Genomic DNA, 6,525 nt, shown 5'->3' with positions numbered 1-6,525 from the left:
GGCAATGCATATCAAGTGCTATGAGATTGCAGCATGGCTGTCCTCTTACCCGTGTGCACATGGGATCAAAATTAGGGAAGGAAATACATGCAGCAGTGATTTCATTGCACAGATGCAGCTCTCCTTCCCCCCCTACCCCAAGACCAACTGGTGCAGTTGCACAGCGGGGGCAAGCTCCAGGCATCATGGTACGTGTGGCAGGATTGCTTTTGACCTCAGTACTCTGCAAGATGGTACCTCCTACCCTGCTGCTGTTTAGTAGAAGTTGGCTCTACCTTTTGGCATTGACCACCAGTTGGTTTTTAACTTCAATAGCCCTAGCTTGCTGGCAGCTGACTGCAGGAGCTGTTTTCCCCTCCCTATATAAAGTATGTTCAGCCACAGGTCTTTTAATTTGATAAGCAGAAGCACGACAGTTTCGAAGCTTTCATTTCCTTCACCAAGCCTGAAATAATTTGAGTTAGTTGATTGCCAGGAGAAAGTTTGATTGTTGTCAGTTATAACGAGTTTTAGGAGATGAGCTGTGATGTGTACTCTGTCTGAAAACAGGGTGGTTTTATTTCATTAGTATAAACTTTGCCATGTGATATGGAAACAACGAATTGTCGGCATCCTGTTCCAAGAAACGTATTTTTGTGGCACAGGTGCTGAAAGCACCAGATTGTTGCACTTGTGTTGTGTATGAATCCAAATAGACAAAACCTAAGTGCTCTATTTATTATGTGTAGACTTAGAGATCTTGTGTGCTGATATTAGTTAGGTGTAACTTGCACCAAGAGAAGTTTTAAAATGGAAAGTCATGTCTCGATGCATATTCTACAACATCAGTTTTAGTTTGTAATTGTTGCCTAACACATCTAATACTTCTGTGCCCTTCAGCTCTTTAACACTGTCTCATGGGAAGTAAATGATTACTTTGCTTACTTTATCCCAAAAAGCAAAGGTAGTTTTTGTTGTTCCTTAATTGTACACTTGCATATAGAATAGAAAGAAATATTGTACTTTTCTGCCTAGTCTGTATAGTATCATGCAGAACATAAGGCACACTCACAAATCTGGAGTCTCTGTCAGAAATACTTTACAAGTTGTTTCCTATCTTGCATAAAACCTTCCCACAGCCACGTGAGGAATTAACTTGTGCAAAACTCCAACAGCCGTGTGCCAAGTCCTTCCAAGCCAACAAGTAATCCAGTAAAGTTTCAGTTCACAGCAACACAAATTTTACCTCCGCAAGTAAGGTCAGTATCTTCTGAAGGAAGGGAAGAGTGTGCTCTAGCTTGCTTTTTGAACAGACTAGCAGCAGTGTCACTTAGGTCCCAGAGCTGCGTGGCTCTGTGAAGAATGCCTAAACTCTGAAGAAGAACATACACACTTTTATTTTGTAGGAGCTGGTTATACGCTTTCAGCAGAACCTTTTCCTTGTGCCAGTCGGTATGTGCCGCTGTGACAGTCCTTAGGATTCTTGGAGTGCAAGGACTATGCAGTGGTTGTATCTTGGTGACCCTTCCCACCCGTCTCACCAGCGAGCAGTGCTGTTCATATTTACTGCCATATATTGATGATGCCATAATCCTTTATACATCTGCAGAGCTGTGGGATGTTATATCCCTGAGGCATCATCCCAGCTTGGTGGTGACGCTTTTACACATTCAGTACAAGGCTGGGACTTAGGAATGAAGTTAGGGCTTTGTGTAACCCACTGACCATCTCTACTGTGTACACACTGAAGTGATTCAGGCAAAATACAAAATAACTGAAGCTTCTGTCAAAATCCAAAGTGGAAATGAATGTTTGAGGCTTTACACATCCAAGCTTCCTCTGTTTCTCAGTTTTTAGTACTTAGTGTACTTGGCGGCTTTTGCAAGGGTAAGAAAGCACAAAAGCTAAAATCCACAGAGCCATTTTGGTTACAATTACCATTTGCCCAACACTGGAAATCGCAAAGCAACCTCAATTGATCTCCGAATACCCTCTCAACCTGAGAGGAGACAGCTGAGAACTTTGTACAAATTTAAATATACTCTAGTGATGGTATTGAAATTTGAAGGATGGCCAGAGTGACACAGGACAACAGGAGGCACCGGCCAGTCAGAGAAGTGTTGTATAAATAATGCATGTTATAGGTGTCTGAGTGGTGGTGGTGATGTACGAGCCCACCATAGGAGCAGTGGTTAGCTGGATGGACCAGGAGCCACCTAAGAACAAACAAGGTAGCTGGGGCAAACTAAAGGCAAGAAGTTTCTCCCATTTACCCACTAAACCAATCTAAATAACCCCCCAGCAAGGAAACAGTTAATGATAATATTTCAACAGCTAGTTTCAGGTTGACTCGCTAAAGACTTTTCTGGCAAACAGGGTAGCTGCAAAAATCATTTAACATATCTCCACACGTTGGAGTTTGAAAAGAGAAGAAGGAACAGGACAGGACTCTTGGGGTGGGGCAGCAATGCTGCATTGTTCCCGTGCAAAGCGTCTCACTGAAATAAGATTTTAACCTGACAGTATGGGCAGGAATGTCCTCCTGATTCCTTACCCCAGTGCAGCAAGCCATGTGTCTCCTCCTCCAGGTGACAGGCAGGTGTCTAGCAGGCTGATCCTACTGTGTGACAAAGATGGGTGGTGTTTGCCTTAGCTAACTTGTCTGGTTATCAAGCTCAGTTATCACCCGCCACCGGGTCCCAGAGCAAAGAGTGAATGCTCTGATGGGGTTTACTGGTCTTCATGTCAGCCTCTCTCCACTGATGCACTATTGAAAGTGTAAGTCTTGCAGCTATCAGAGCAGGGAATTTAACATGTGCTAGAAATGTGACAATACTTCACACTTTGTAGTTAAATTGATAGAGAAATTAAAGAAGGGTTGCTTGCATAAAGTGAAAGTGAGGAGTACAGTTTGGTAAGAAGTAATCTGCCTTTTACTAGAAATAAAGGACCTGAAACACAAAATGATGTGTTTGTGCCGGATAAAATCCTGTCCAATGCTTGTGGTGTAGTATGTGAACGTTGGATGGAAATCAAGTGATATTGTATGCCATGTCATGTAATGATCACCTAAAAAATCTTTCCTTTGTCACAATTTAAAAGTAGATCATATTGTGCCAGGGAAAATATGGAAATAACACAGTTTGTGAACACTAGGTATGTGCATATATATTGTCTTATAATGCTTACAGCTAATGAGGACATAGAAGAGGAGCTATTTATTCTCCGGATGACTTTAAAGTATTAATTTTTTGCAATGCTCTTTAATAAAATTGATACTTCCAAAGAATTTGAATTAGAAAATTAAAAGTGTTCTAAAACAACCACCAATTCTTTTGGGGCTTCTTTTTTAGCTAGTCATGCATACTTAGAGGATAGTAGAACTTGCCCTCCAAATTGTTAAAATTATGTATGTTTTGGATGGTAAATAATTTCTAACAGCATTTATAAACCATAGTATTTACATTTGCTCACACATCTGACTATAGTAAACAAAAACAAAAGGAAATAAGGGAGTCACAGAGGCAAAGTGTTATCTATACCTGTATATATGCACCGTAAACTTCTTATGTAAAATGTGGGGTTTTCTGCCTAGTGTTTGTGTTTTTCATACTTTGTTTTTCTAACTCAGAGTGCTTCAGATCAGGATCTCCGTACCTGATGGTGTAACGACTCCATGAAGAGAGACTGCGAGCAATGCTTCCTAGACTAGTCGAGAGCCTGTGGGGCAGAGCACTCATTTGGGTAATGAGATAATAGCACCATCAGATCTTAAACAGGAGTCTCCAACATCAGAGTCTTCACCACCAAGCTACTTGCTAATAAATCTTTGTAGTTTGTTCGGTGTTTTCCTGAAAGTATTAAGTCTGTCCTCAGCAAGATGTTCTCAAGAACTGGTACCATCTTGATGATATGATTCATTTGACAGCATTTCCAGATTCCTTAAAAACAAAAGAGAAAACCCCAACTAATTCTAGGCTACTTCAGTAATATATCACACGTTGCTACATAAGTTTGATAGACTGTAAGTATAGATGTGTCCCATGTTCACCATCACAATTCTGTTATCCAGTTAAAAACTATGCTTCAAAAAGCATGAAAGAGGCTTAAAATGGATGTGAAAATGAAAAAAAAAGTTGTCTTTTTCATCTGCTTACTGTTCTTCTTGACCATGCAATTGTCTCACATTTTTAAGCTTTAACTTCTACACCCGTGATAGCTTGAAATGTCCTTGATTTTTGTTACTGAAATGTGGGATTTTCTTCTATTCCCTTGTCTCTAGGGTTTGTGGCTCTAAGATAGCATGATGACTCATTAGAATATTAAGAGAGATAGTGATATTACTCAAAAGAAAGTGGTACCAAATGATGCGTAGAGGTCTCTTGACGCTATCCTGTCATGGTGTCATTGGTGGGAATTTCTTCCGTGAAATAGATTCAAATGAGTATTTCTTAATAGAACACAGTTTTGATTTTTTTAATATTTATTTTATTGCTGAACTTGAAGATATGACTGTGTTGCTAATTTTTATGTCACCGGTTCAAGGTAGATAAATGTAAGTGATACCCTGGAAAAAAGCAATCTTGACTCTCTATGTGGAGTGATGGGCTCTGAATAGAACGCTGCTACTTAGGAATGAGATCTCGGAATTATAATGAATAGTTCTTATGAAAGCATCAGTTTAATGCTCAGTAGCAATAAAAATGTAAATTGAATGTTAGAAATTATTAGAAAAGGAATAGAGAACAAAAGAAACTGCATAAATCCCTACCAAGTTCGTGTCCCCTCTTCTTAAAAAGCGTCGTGGAGAACTGGAGAAAGTTCAGAGGAAAGAAATAAGAGAAGTATGGAAATGCCTTCACACAAAGCGTGGCTTGTAAGATTCTTCAGTGTTGAGGAAGAAGAATAGAGAGACTGATTGTTCCTTACCTCTTTCCAACAAGATCTAGGTGTCTATGAGCCCAGCATGTAAGCAGTTCAAACCTAGCATACGTTTTTCCTTATGCAGTGTGTATTTAGGTGTGAACTTGTTGCATGTTGTGAGTGCTGCTGAGAGATAGCACAGGCCAAAAAACAACACCAAAAAATCCATGGAGGAAGATCCCACTGTGGAAAACTAAATACAAGGATATTACTGCTGGCACAGGAGATCCCAAAGGCATCTGCTGGGAAAACCTTTACCATGTGTTTTCATACTCTTTCCTAGGTATCTGCTGTTGATGACTGTTGGAGATGGGCTCCTGGGCTGGGCAGACGTTTCGTCTGAGTGTGACCATTCCTATGATATGCAGCAGCACTGGAAGAACTTGTCAGTGGAGGAGCTAGGCTGTTGAGATAGTTTTAATGAGAGCAGGTGATGCTTCTTGAGTTTGAAGAGTTTGTGACTGTAGGATAAGCTTATCCATTCAGATATTCATGCTTGACATGAGCTAAATCTAAAGAACTGAGGATGAGCAAGGGGTGAAAGGAAGAATTTATGCTTCTTAGGGCTATTGCTGAAGTCTGGCAGGACAGAAAACTGGGGCCATGGGCAGGAAAATGATATGAGTAAACCTCTCTGAGATAGACAACTGCTGGCTTCAAACTGTCTTGTGGCCTGTGGTCAATGGGCATGATTTTAGCCCCCTGCTCTTAACTTGATAATCAGGGGCTTTGAAAAAGTGTGTAAAGACTAATGTCTACACCACTGTAGTTCGATATGAAATGTAGACAAATCATGTCTTTTACTTGCCAGCTGATAAAGCTGGTATAGGTAGATGCTTGTTTCTGACACCATTCTGTTTTGATGAGTGAGAAAGGCCAAGAGCAGGGACGTAGCCACACTGCCAAGCCTCAAGGCCAGTGAATGTGCCCGAGCCTGCTATTTACCACTGTAGGTGTGACCAGAGTGTCTTTTGAGTGTCTTCTTAGCCCCTTTTACACAGCTGCCCAAGTGGGAAAAGGTAGAAGTGTAGACTCGCTTATTTTGCAGAAAAGCAGTAGCCCCGATCCTGGAGTATATTAGAGCAGCCCGAAAAGCATCTGGTGCCCTGCCCTGCCAGCCCGATAGACCTCATGTCCAAACTTATATCGCATATGCCCAAACTCATGTCACGTATAACTAACTACACAGGCAGTTGTTCATTTCAAGTAAACCCCTGGGCTGCTGGGCACAATTATATCGGCGTTTGCCTAAGTTCAACATTTACGTTCCTTAAGAAATGCCAACACTTTTTTTGTTTTTTCTCAAGTATAAGCAAAAATCTGAAATTTCAAAATTTACTGAGAATTGACATTTGGGAATTGCTTTACTTGAAGTCATCAGAAGAACTGTTATCAAAGACTTCACTGAAATCAAACCAGTTTGTTTTGGCTTTGTTATTCTGATTTCAAGTGTTAACATATTTGAAACATGAACTTCTATAGTATATAGTGATTGAAGCGATGAAGTCCAAATGAACCTATTTAACCTTTTAGAAGTAAAACTAAATAATTTTCTTTAATTTTTTGATGAACTCGATACATTTCTACAGATCATTGAGTCAGCACTTGCTAATGAAAAGCAGT

General features: G+C 40.3%; 1 long non-coding RNA gene across 1 annotated transcript in view; it reads left to right on the top strand.

The window, feature by feature from the left end:
• The window catches only part of LOC142361393 (uncharacterized), a 54,793-nt gene that overhangs the window by 29,518 nt on the left and 18,750 nt on the right, over positions 1-6,525 (top strand). The window lies entirely within an intron of this gene.

The sequence above is a fragment of the Opisthocomus hoazin genome, chromosome 5 (genome assembly GCF_030867145.1).
Source record: "Opisthocomus hoazin isolate bOpiHoa1 chromosome 5, bOpiHoa1.hap1, whole genome shotgun sequence".
Lineage (NCBI taxonomy): Eukaryota > Metazoa > Chordata > Aves > Opisthocomiformes > Opisthocomidae > Opisthocomus > Opisthocomus hoazin.
Note: the sequence above shows the minus strand (reverse complement) of the source record. Positions and strands in the feature narration are given on the sequence as shown.